This window comes from Phacochoerus africanus, chromosome 15 (assembly GCF_016906955.1).
Source record: "Phacochoerus africanus isolate WHEZ1 chromosome 15, ROS_Pafr_v1, whole genome shotgun sequence".
Classification (NCBI taxonomy): Eukaryota; Metazoa; Chordata; class Mammalia; order Artiodactyla; family Suidae; genus Phacochoerus; species Phacochoerus africanus.
In genome coordinates, this window is record NC_062558.1 from 52,621,949 (window position 1) to 52,635,135 (window position 13,187).

At 40.2% G+C, this 13,187-nt stretch overlaps 1 protein-coding gene across 4 annotated transcripts in view; it reads right to left on the bottom strand.

Annotated features, from left to right (window-relative positions):
• Positions 1–13,187, bottom strand: part of CHRM3 (cholinergic receptor muscarinic 3) — a 543,147-nt gene that overhangs the window by 81,320 nt on the left and 448,640 nt on the right. Inside the window, exon 1 of one of the 4 annotated variants that reach the window (XM_047762516.1) lies at positions 4,967–5,117. The exons of the other annotated variants lie outside the window; for them this stretch is intronic. The gene's annotated coding sequence lies outside the window, so the exon portion shown is untranslated. Of the gene's footprint in view, positions 1–4,966; positions 5,118–13,187 lie in introns of those variants that run through there. 4 annotated transcript variants of the gene reach the window in all.

Here is a 13,187-nt window from a genome sequence, read left to right on the forward strand (position 1 = left end):
GTCCCAAGAATATAATTTTTGTTATAGGCCTTTTAAGAGAAAGTATTTCCTGAAATTTACTTTAAAAATGACATTGGCACTGGGGTCTACGTCAGAAAGAAAATTTACAAGGATACAGAGCACTGATTTATTATATCGGCAGGAGCCCTGTCCCAGAAAACGTCTATTAAATCATAGCTTTAAAAAAAACTTTAAAATTACCGAACCTGAGATAAGTGTGCTAAGATACATTTTCTCTATCAGCAGTTAAAATTTTATTAGTATGCATTTACAAAATGTTCCCAATTATTCCTCTGTTGACAAATTACTTTCTACTAAACCTTTATTTTGTAAAATCAATATAAATAAAAAATCTGTTTTCATAAAGGCAATGGTTAAGTGTGATCCTTCTTTGGAAAAGAAAAAAAAAAAGGAAGGTTAACAAGAGTAAGCAAGGATGCATCTGACACTATAAGTTTACACTCATCTATAAATGTCCACTCGACGTATATTTAGCATGGATCTGTAAAAGAGGTCAGAAGCTATGATTTGAAGCACAAGGCCTAAGCTTTTAACTGTTTTGTTGTTGCTGTTCTTTCTTTCTTTTAGCCATGGTATGCAGTGGCTTGATGTGGGATCTCAGTTCCCAGACCAGGGATCGAACCTGGGCCATAATGGCAAAAGCACAGAGTCCTAATCACTAGATTACCAGGGAACTCCCTAGTCTTCTTTAGATTTCTTTTTTTTTTTTTTTTTTTTTGCTTTTTAGGGCTGAACCCATGGCATATGGAGGTTCCCAGGCTAGGAGTCCAATCAGAGCTACAGCTGCTGGCCTACACCACAGCCACAGCCACACTAGATCCGAGTAAGGTCTGCGGCCCACACCACAGCTCACGGCAATGCCAGATCCTTAACCCAATGAGCGAGGCCAGGGATCAAACCTGCAACCTCATGGCTCCTAGTTGGATTCGTTTCTGCTGCTCCAAGATGGGAACGCCCATGTTCTTTAGATTTAACGAAAGTTGTTTCTTTAATGCCTCTTTATGCAAAATTGTTTCAGAAGGAAAATATGCCTTATTCACTCAGTGAACTCCAGCAATTTAAAAAGTATTCTTAAAGTAGGAGCAAATGGTGGGTCCATACTCCAAGGACTACAAGAGCTGAGCCAATAGCATACTGAGTGATGCAGACAAGGTGTCAGACTGTACGACAGAGTAGGAACCTTTTGGAAACAAGGGTTCAGGGTCAGCAGAACTAGATTTGACTTTTCAAGAAAAGCATGTATGTAACATCCTGGATTTAAAATATTGGCAACTAATTATTTGAGAAGTAAAACCAAACACACAAAAAAGACATAACAGAGTAAAAAGCAACTGAAAATTAAAAAACAAACAAACAAACAAACAAAAAAACCCCAAAAAACTATGGGTCTAATTTCTGATTTGGCCCAGGGGCTGCCAGTCTGTTACCTCTTGTTTATCCCATCTCTTTCCCTCACTCATCACCTCCTGGAGTTTCCTAGTATCTCCTTGTTAAGTGGCTCTTTCATAGGCATTATGCAGCTTCTTTATATTGTGACTAAGTGGAGTTTAAGGGAAAACTCACTGTGGACTGGCTATAAGCTCTTTTCTGCTGATATAATGCATTTAGCCCATCTGTGATCTTTTACATTTAAAAGGAGGCAGATTAAAACTCCTTTGGCAGATTAAATCTCTATCCTTTAGAGGCAGATTAAATCCTCCCTGAATCTGGAGGCTGGAAAAAATTTTAAAGATATCTTCTATAAGGCCCTTCCCTTTGTTGCATTGTATTCCATCCACAACTTTCTCTGGCCACCTTCTCCCCACCTCTCCCCCTTCTCTACTTTCAATTACCAAAATGGGTATCAGTAAGTATCTTGGTTGAGAACCTGGGCTTTAAGGTCAAATGCATGGGGGTGACTACCTGCTCTGCCACTTACTCACCAAGTAACCTAGGATACATTACTTAGTCTCTTCGTATCTAAATATTCTTATTGGTAAAGTGGACAAGATAATAGAATCTACTAGTGGAAAGGATTGAATGGACTATCAAATCAGTCTGTTCTAACCTTAACAGCAAAAAATAGCAAGAGCCACCCATTTCCTCAGTACATGATTCTAACTCCCAGGAAATTCTTCCTGAATTTGAGTTGAAGTGTCAATCACTGACCTCAGTGCTACTTCTCAGAGCCTAAGCAATCATGTTTCATCGTAAATGCGACCTCATAGTGAACAGGTGTGGTTGGATCCATTTGGAGAGGGGATTTACTATCCTTTATGCTTGATACTGACTGCCTTTCTTTTCCTATAGTCTGGCATCACATAAGTCATAAAAAATAATAGGTGCCTGATATTAATGACTCAGACTGAGCTCACTGATAGATCAAATCTCCTACACTCTGGCTTTTGTATCTAAGTGTAGAACTTCACTCTTTGCCCTCCCCAAGCCTCAGAGAAAAAAAAATATATATATAATTTCAGAAAAAAAGTTGGTAAATAATCTCCACTAGATATAAATTACCTGCCCATGATTGGTTGAAAGGGAAGCTAAAACTAGCACCTTAGGTCTTTGTTCTAAAAAATTGATAAGTTTCTTCCCCCAACACCTGCCTCCCCCCCCCACCTCCTTTTGGAGTTAGGACCACTGCATGACTGATTTCAAGGTGACTGTCAGAGCTGTCTGTGATGTTTCTGGTGATTGCCAGGGGAAATTGGCCTTTGGACACGAGTCAGCCTTCTCCCCCAGCTACTGGCAACATGTGAAAATGCTAAAGGTACTGGGTTAATATAAATTTTCATATGGGATACTTTTTCTCTTTTACTGTTAACTAAATCTGTTGGATTTCTTTCTCTGCCTATGGATAGCCACTGCTGAATCAATTGTGCCTCCAGCTAATCTGCTATATCAAAGCAAATTATAAGGCCTCAAAGAAATGCCAAAAAAAAAAAAAGAGAGAGAGAGAATCCAACAGAGTTTCTTACAGAGTAGGTGAGAAATATCCATAAATAACATAAATCAGCATGGGTCCCTGGGAGCTACAAAGGCACTATTATAGAATGATTAAAGGAGGTGAAAAGCACATTCCACAGTGGTGCTACATTTTGAAGGAGGGGCAAAACTTTGGTAACTGGAGGTAAAGAGTACGATGTTGATGAGTTTATGGGGAGAAGGATTAATACGAGTAACATCATCGAGTCCCATCAGATCCTTCTTTGGGGTTAAAATTTATACTACTCGGAAAGTAAGTAGTAAAAAGGACTAAAAAGCAACAAAAGGCACATGAGAGGTTTTGTCCCTACTCACCAAGTGGTGGAATCATGTCTAGTGAAATTTATGGGAGAAAGGAATGAGATGATCAATGTGACTCAAAGGATAGTCAGAGCAATGGAGGGTCTAGAGGTAGGAAGACTGTCTAGGGGTCTGATGAGGTCGTCTGGGTGAGGGATGATGAAGATCTGAATCCTGCCACGAGCATGGAAACCCAAGAGTTCTTGAGATATGATGATAGTGTTCTAACATTTTTCAAATCTGCAGCTATACTTTATGTTTAAAGTGTGTGTGTGTGTGTGTGTGTGTGTGTGTGTGTGTGTAGTGTGTGTACTGGGATCTTAGGAAGACATTGGATTCCTGATATCGCAAAGTGATTAAAAATCTGGGCTAAAAAGATGCCTTATGTAGCTCTGTACTCTTCTGATGAGTTTATCATTCCTTCCCTTCCATCCTTTCCCCCTCCTTGTTTTTCTCTTCTTTTCTCCTTCTAGCTCACCCCACCCATCATCAATAATGAAGAAGAAAATGAGATTTAAAGGTAAAATGTTATAAATCCATGATATGTAATAACTATAGGGCTTAGAGATGGACAACATGGATTCAAATTCTAGCTTTGTTAAAAACTGTCTAACCTTAAATAAAATTTTTAACATCTCTGAACCTCATTAGCAAAATGAGAGGCAGCCCATTTTAGCATCACCTGGAGATTTTCAAACCATCATACATGTCCAAGATTTTGATATACTCAAATGGAGCTGGACCCTATGGGTCCTTCCCAGGACAGAACCTGCCCTGTCCTCTGCCTGCTTTTTATCTGTAGAAAAACTTTAGTCAAAGAATAAATTTAATCAAATAAATGAGAAAATACAGAAACAAAGGAAAAATAGTTAAATAAGACCAAATAATAGTTTGGGCATTAAATAAAGTCAAGGACCTTTAGCTCCTCAAGGGCTATAGATCTTATTCTGAGTCATATCCTGTGAGCTGTCATGTAGAGACTGAAACCCCCACCAGGAAGAAGTAGCTACCTACGTGATGACCAGAATGTAGCCAGACACAAGCTGCCACAATTCTGCGAGCTGGCCTCAGGAGAGGAGAACAAACCTGCCCTGGAATTAAAGATGACCTGTACTTAAAACAGTCAAGGCAATAATGATCAGACCACTGCATGACTGATTTCAAGGTGACTGTCAGAGCTGTCTGTGATGTTTCTGGTGATTGCCAGGGGAAATTGGCCTTTGGACACGAGTCAGCCTTCTCCCCCAGCTACTGGCCTCTGGAGTAAAGCAAACTTTCCTTTCCACCAATCTTGTCTCCAGAGTATTGGCTTTTGAGTAGTGAGCAACCAGATCTGAGTTTCGGTAACAATACTAGGTATCTTCACCCCACCCCCAACAGTTGAGACTCTTCTGGAATAAACAAACTTCAAGTTTTCTTCCAGATGCAAAGTGTTACTGTTCTATAGTTCTATTTTGTACAATTTCTCTTCAAGTCATTTCCTTATCCTACCCTATCTACTTCCAGTTTTCAGCCACTGGAAATGGAGACAACTTTCTGGGGCTTTTGAGGTTATCCTTTGGGGTCATCTTCCCATTGGAGACAAAAGTAAGAGGCCAGTTATGCTAATACCTCGAAGGTATTATTCAAGAGTTATACACTCAGGTCTCCAATTGGAAAATGAGACAAGTTTACTCACCTCTGGGGCCTCGGCTATCTGCCTCTTGGGATTCAGTTTCTACTTTAATTGCCAATGGATTCAGGATACCAAGTCCCACAGCATTTCAGGTTTCTAATCACATGGAACTTCTCTTTGTGGTAGAAAAAATTTAGGCTCTGTGGACCTAATGAAAAATAACAATTTCACAAATAATAGAGTTTTACTCTTTATTTTCCCCCTTAGAGACATCTGGAATTTTTCAAATCTGCACACAATAAAATCCTGTAGTGAATCCCAACAGATCATCAGAAATGAACATAATTCTGTTTTGCCAAAGTGCAACATCATTGCATTTCAGACATGCCCCCACCAAATCTCACGTTTCTTCTAAATTTGTCTCTAGAGCATACTAGCTCAAGGCTCATATCAAAAGGACTAGCAATTTGTCCCCCAAGGGCCAATACTTACCACATGCTACACTGGTATCATTCAAGAAGAGCTTGGGAGTTCCCATCGTGTGTGGTTCAGTAGAAATGAATCTGACTAGGATCAATGAGGACGCAGGTTCAATCCCTGGCCTCACTCAGTGGGTTAAGGATCCGGATTTGCCATGAGCTGTGGTGTAGGTTGCAGACGTGGCTTGGATCTGTGTTGCTATGACTGTGGCATAGGCTGGCGGCTATAGCTCTGATTTGATCCCTAGCCTGGGAACTTCCATATGCCATGGTGTTCAGCCCTAAAAAAAAAAAAAAAAGAAAGAAAAGGTTCATTCCACCAGAAAATTCAGAGTTAACTGTACAGAGCTTTATCATATCCAAAGTCATTTCTCAATCTTTAAGGATCAGTGAAAGGCAATACTACCTGTTCTCACTTAATCTTTGCTCATTACTGAAGAAGATGCCTCGGGTCAATTTAACAGCAGATAGAAAGGCAGGGTGTTTTGAAGTACAATGTAGGTGGTTAACCCCTGAGAAATCTGTTCTGGTAGCTAGGCCTTTGTAAATGGACTAAAATTACAATGCTTGCTCAGTGTCTGCTGCTGCCCACACATGCACCATGATTCAAGGGACAATCACTTCATATGCTAGAGTGACAGCAATGAATATTAATCACAAAGAAATGGAATAAACAGTGACTGTGCTCTGTTTCTGAGCACACTACAAATTGAAATAATCCTGCAAGTTTTGAAGAGAAAACACCATGGTAACTCTTTCGCTTATTCTGATGATAGCTGAATTATTGGAGGAACATACAAATGCAGAGATGAGACTTCTTTCTCTGAAAGATTTTGTTTGGCGTGGCTTTTAAAATCAGATTTTTTTTTTTTCTTTTTTGACTGCTCAGTGGCATTTGGAGTTTCTGGGCCAGGGATCAGATCCTAGATGCATTTGTAACCTATGCCACAGCTGTGGCAATGCCGGATCCTTAACCTCCTATGCTGGGGCGGGGATCAAACCTGCATCCCAGCATTCCAGGGATGCAACCAATCCCATTGTGCCACAGCGGGAACTGCTAAAATCAGATCTTTAAAACATTTTCTTTTTATCCCAGAATAACAGTCTGTACTTGGTCAGTTACAATGAAAAATCTAACTTTCTGCCATAGATTAGATTCTGCCACTTCTGCTGCTTAAGTCTTTTTTTTTCAGGCCAGAAGCCCACATTTTGATATTGTTATTTGCTTCTTTACAGAATATTCTTTTATATGTTACCTGTTACTTTCTTCTAAATACAAGTTTATTCAGAGTTTAGTGGAATTGCAGGCCAGCTTGTTTCTTTGGCCAGGATTAAGAATAGGAAGGCAATACTCTGCCAAGGGTCCAAGGGCTGCTGGCCAGTGATGGGCTCTGGAATGAGTTATGGGCCATAGAGACAGGTTAATGGGAGGGATTCTTTAATTTACACAGTGTCCTAAGGTAATTGACTTCTTAATATCTTTAATGGGATGCAAAAAAGGAAAAAAAAAGACTACAATGGACAAAACCTATGTATTTCTGAATACACATATAAAGGTAAGTCTACAGACAACTGGACAGATATACCCAAAACTGAAGAGAGTGATTACATCTGGGGAGGAGAGTGAGATTGTGTGCTGATCAAGGGAGATATTAGTTCCATCTTTCTTGTTTGAGGTTTCTCTCTTTTTTCTTTCCTTTCCTTTCCTTCCTTCTTTTCTTTTCTCTCTTTCTTTCTTTCTTTTCTTTCTTTCTTTTTTTTTTCTGCAGTGTGTAGCAGCTTGGTGTGGGATTTCAGTTCCCAGAACAGGGATTGAACCTGGGCCTTGGTGATGAAAGCGCAAATCCTAGCCACTAGACCACCAGAAAACTCCCCATTTGAAGCTTTTAGACTAAGAATGTATCCTGCATTACTGTCAAAATTAAAAATAAATAAATTTTTTAACAATTTAATTCATGACTTAAAAATTGAGGCTGAGGCTGGATTGTGTTCTGAACCAGAAATGACCTTCTCCCTCGTGAGCGGCAACAAGAGCCTGTGTCTACCTCCTTTCCTCTCTTTTTACTTCTCCTCCAGCTCCTTTTCTCTTTTTGCTTCCAGACTGCGCTATGCAGAAAGCCTACTCATGTCCTCCCCACTAAATTTAATATCAATTCCCTCAAAGCATTTATGGCACTAGCTGGTCCCTTTGTAAGACACTTCACCCTTGCTGTTTGAATGATAGATACAAATAACTGGACCCTCAGGAGGTTGTCATTACTGGCCCCAAGTGATTTAAAGCACTGAAACTGTTAGGAATATTAAGGGTAATGCTGTGCCCAAGCATCCATTCTAACTTGGACAGCACTTCCCAAAGGCCAAACAAAGGAAGCGCCCCAGAAACATCTAAAAGATATGGTTGATCAGCATGCAGACCCACTGGAATGAATTCTACTTCCCAAACTGAATGTACAGTCTGTAACACTTTATGGTTTAATCATCTCAAAAATATCTTCAATTATGAGTCAGATCTAAAGGCAGTGAAAGTGGCTCTGAATTAAGAGCCACACAATCTACTGGTCCCAGCACAATTATTTACTAGCATGATTTGGGGCAAGTTAATTAGCCTTGATAGTCTTATGTATCAAAAGGGGCTTAATAATAGCTGCCATGCCTTTCTTACAGGGTTATTTGGAGAATCGAGTGTTTTGAAAATGCTCTGAAGGGTGATCAGAGGTCATCAGAGGGAAGGGGTATTTATTGTGTGTCCTATATTTTCAAGGATGAATATAATGCTCCTTCCTTTTTACTCCTCCTCTTAGAAAATAGGTCCCCATCCAAGCTTTACTTTTCTAGGTGACATGATGCTTTGCTTGGCATCTTCCTTGATCTAATTTAGATTTTCCTGATTCTTCTCTGATATATAAAAAATACCCAACTGCATTTTCTGAAATGTCAGTTTCCCAGAAGATCTTTTCAAATTTCTGCATTAGGAACTCTCTTCTTTACTTATTGCAATGTTTTATGTGTAAAAGGACCCAGTGGATTTTATAGGGCTCATGGTTAATGATACAATAAGAACTATATTCTGGGGACCCTGTCATACAATAGGAAATTCCCTGGATCTGGACGGAGAAGATTCCAGTATACACTTTGTTACCAACTAGCTATGTGACTTGCTTACAAGTCACTTAACCAACCTCCCTGAATGTGCTTCTCTTCACCTATACAACGGGATCAAAATTCACAGGGTCATGGTAAGGAACCTGTGAGATCAGTTACATACAAAACGGGTGTGTCAATTTTAAAGAATTTATAAATGTTAAGAGGTGCAATGAAAAAAGGAGTGTGTCTATCATGTGTTCTATACCAGTGATAGCCAACATGATCCCTTATATGTTGTGGTGTTATCCCAAACTGCATGAAAGCAGATGGTGTTTGTGTAGCTTGGCATCTTTAACCACAAACATCTGTTTCTGATCAAATGTCTTCCTTCTACCCAAACATCTTCCACAATCTAGAATCAAGTGGAAGCTCTGCTGCCTACGATTGTCTGACTCTAAGCTACCCTTCCAACCCGATGCTCAGAACTTCCATGAACACATCTCATTCTTTAGTCAAAACAAACTGCTTCTCATGCACTGAATATTTCCTGAAATTTCCTCCCTCACTCTTTATCTACCACTTTGCATGCTCTCTCCCACTTTTTCATGTCCTGGTCTTTAGGACTCAATCCAATGTCACTTCCTTTACAATCTTTCTTTGAGTCTGCCATTCTCTGTTCCTTCAAATTCCACAGAATTCTGTCATTTCACTATTTCTACCTTTGGTATTGTTTTCTACATACACCGTTATCTTCCTGATGATACTGTAAACTCAAGGGTAGAACCTACACAGTGTGGGCCAATGTGCCACTTAACAGAGATTCAGGAAATGAAGACTGAATGAATGAATGAGAGAGAGGGAGAGACTGCATTCAGTGGATACAGATAAAAGAATATCAAAAGGATACCCCAACTGTAACCATCTTTAGGAGATTTGGGGACTGGAGATAAACAAGTCAGCAACTGATAAAATTCTGAAGGAGAAATATCTAGTATTTATGTAATTGTACAGTTAAGTGCCTAAGTGCAAAAATATTTTGCAGGAACTCAAATTCACTACAATCACACAGTTTTTACTGCTGTGCTTCACAGCAGTGTTCTTAAAGTCTAATCTAAAACTTACATAACATAGTGGAGCCATTAGGTCTCTGGAATTAATTGGCTGCAAATGTCAGTCAGGGTTTGCGCTTTCTAAGGAGTGCAGGGCAAAGAGAGGGAAAGAGTGAGCACCTGTACCTGTACCGACCCCTCTTCAGGGTCCCTCCTGGCTCACAACTAATTGGCGATGTCAGGTGCAGGGAGATCTGGAGACAAGAGGCTGGGCTGGATGACCTCCACAGATCCGTTTTAGCTTTGCAATTCTAGACCCCGGGGTATTTTTTGGCCCTCTTGAGCTATCATTAAGGATGTGTCAAATGTATCATTTTATTGGCTCTAAACAGATTCTTCAAAGGGTAAGTGCGAAAATGAAAGAAAAGCAAGATGTGCTCTCACTGCTTTGTTCACCACAAGGCGTGACAGATTCTCATTTCATGGTTTAGCTAGCATGGCAATGGGTGATCCATGAAGCACAGGGCAAAAGTGTTCCCTTTCTTCTCCTTGCATCCCAACTTATTATGCATCTCTGACAGCAGGAAATGATGCTGACTATGTGCTCAAAAAGATTCCCTACCCCTCCATCCATCGTACACTTTAAGAACTTTCCTTTTGCTACTGATTTCTGTACACATCGCAGTGTTCCGGGAATCCTAACAGGGTCCACCCTCAGGTGAAAAGGAGCTCTGAGGTTTGTGTCTGAGGTGGTAGGAATGAATCTAGATCTGCACTGCCAGCAAAGCAGTGTGGTGAGGACAGACTGGCTCCTATTGCAGTTCCCCCGGCAAGAAAAATACTGGAAGAGGAATAACATAATCACAGGGTTTCTTACATTTTTATCAATTGGAATATATTTATACTCTGCATGTTTAAAAAAAGAGAGAGGGAAAGATCTGATATGGCTTCAATCAGCAAACACTGTGCCAGGCTCATATGCTTGGCTGGGCAACAGAATGGAGAAAAGCACACTTCCTTTCAAGCTACACCCTTTCTTGGTTTGAGGATAAGATTTTGGTTTTGAAATAGCTGAGAGGGATAGGACTAAAATAACCTGCATATCCTGACATTTTATTAAGACTTCCTATTTCTCACTCATGGATTTGCTGTTGGGGAACTGGTCACCTGAGCTTCCTCAAGACGAAGCCAACATACTATGTGTTTGAGACAAGAGGTGACACCAGGTGATTGGCTGGAATCTAATGGCCAGGTCCATCCATGACATGGCATCCATGCCTGAGAACACATGGCACTGAATTCCTTCTTCTCTACTAATGTACCTCCACAACTCAAAAGAAGGCAACCTGAATACATTCTTTCTGCACTGACCATATATACATATATATATTTTTTCCTTTTGTCCTTTTTAGGGCCGCACCTGTGGCATATGGAGGCTCCCCGGCTAGGGGTCTAATCGGAGGTGTTGATGCCAGCCTATGCCACAGCCACAGCAACGCCAGATCTGAGCCGTGTCTATGACCTACACCACAGCTCACAGCAACGCCGGATCCTTAACCCACTGAGCAAGGCCAGGGATCGAACCTGCAACCTCATGGTTCCTAGTCGGATTTGTTTCCACTGCACCATGACGGGAACTCCTGCACTGACCATATTATTGTGTATGAATGCATTGATTTATAGGCTATGCATGGTATTATTTCCTGGGTATTCTGATACAATTTTCACAGAGAAAATGACTGGGTCTCTGGGGCCATAGGTAGGGCTCCATGAGTCCACATGTGAGATAAAGGAGACATTTATTCCCCCCATCCTGCTGGTTCTTCTTACCTAGTTTCAAACTTTCTCCCTAGCATTGGAAATGATTCTTGAATTGGCTATTTATTGGGTAGGTTCCCTAACTGCCTGGCAACACCACTCTCTCTACCTATGTCACCTCCTCTAGAAAGCTCCCAGTGATGCCTCCCAGAAAACTTGGATCGTTTTCTCCTCTGCATGTGATAGTTTTTAAAAATTAGACTTACTGCATTGTTTTGCTTTGTTTTCTGGTGATTTAACATTTTCTTACCTCCTACTAGATTATAAATCCTTTAAGGGCAAGGAACATGTTATATACCTGTGTTCCTAGCGATTAGCACATAGGTAGTCCATTCATCCATTCATATTTGTTACTTTTTTTTTTGCAACACTCGAGGCATATGGAAGTTCCTGGGCCAGGGATCAAATATGAGGCTTAGCTGTGATTTATGCCACAGGTGCAGCAACGCTGGATCCTTAACCCATTGTGCCAGGCTGGGGATAAAACACTCACCGTTGCAAAGAAATGCTGGATCCTTAATCTGCCTCACTTCAGCAGGAACTTCCTACTTGTTACATTTAATTTGAAAATAAAACTCTAACAATTATCTTGAAAATCTTTAAAGTTTTCCTTCAGTTGATGCAAAAGATGTGTCAGGGATATATGGTTATTTCTATAAGAAGACTGAATACATGAGCTTTATTAAGAAACATTGAGACATTCAAGAAAGTGATCTGTATAAAAATGTGTTGCATATGACATGTAGAGAAAATGACCTCAGGGAAAATACTCAAGTGATTATCTTTGGGACATGAGATTATAGGTCATTTTTCTAAATATTGCAATGTAATATGGTGGATATGTATAATTGTTATAATAAAGATGATAAACAGTCATCTGGCAGAAAAGACAAAGGTGATCTTACCATCAGTCTCCTTCTACTTGTTATAAATACTAACAAGTGAAGCAAAACCTTCAAAATATTAGCTCATTTCTAATTCAAAACAGAAACAGACTCACAGATATGGAATACAGATTTGTGGTTGCCAAGGGGGAGAAAGGAGGGAGTGGGATGGGTCGGGAGTTTGGGGTTTGTAAATGCAAACTATTACATTAGACTGGATAAGCAATGAGCTCCTACTGTACGGCACAGGGAACAATATCCAGTTTCTTGGGCTAAAACATGATGCAAGATAATATAAGAAAAAGAATGTATATCTATGTATGACTGGGTCACTTTTCCGTACAGCAGAAATTGGCACAACATTATTATTATTATTATTATTTGCTTTTTAGGGCCACACTCGCATCATATGGAAGTTCCCAGACTAGGGGTTGAATCCGAGCTGCAGCTGCCAGCCTATGCCACAGCCACAGCCATGACAGATCCAAGCCGCATCTGCGACCTACACCACAGCCACAGCAATGCCAAATCCTTAACCCACTGAGCAAGGCCAGGGATCGAACCATATCCTCACGGATACTAGTCAGATTTGTTTCTGCTGTGCCACAATGGGAATTCCAGCACAACATTGTTAATCAACTATACTTTACTAAAAAAATCAGTTCATCGAATCCCAATGCTGCATGTTAGGATGCTTAGAGATAACATTTTAATACAGAATTCACTCATCCCAGGAAGAAAGTTATAAAGTGGCACAAATGTGATTCAGTTTTGGCAGTTGGGATCCTTGAAGCTTATGAATTTGACATTGAGCTCTCTCACTCCCACTCTTCTCATCTTCAGTTTCTTAAAATCTGAATTGCAGTGATTTATGTACATGTTCATTATTCTTCTGAATCAGTGGGTTTCTAACTTCTTTGACTGTGCCTTACAGAAAAAAAAAATTTTTTTTCTACCTGGTGACCCAGTG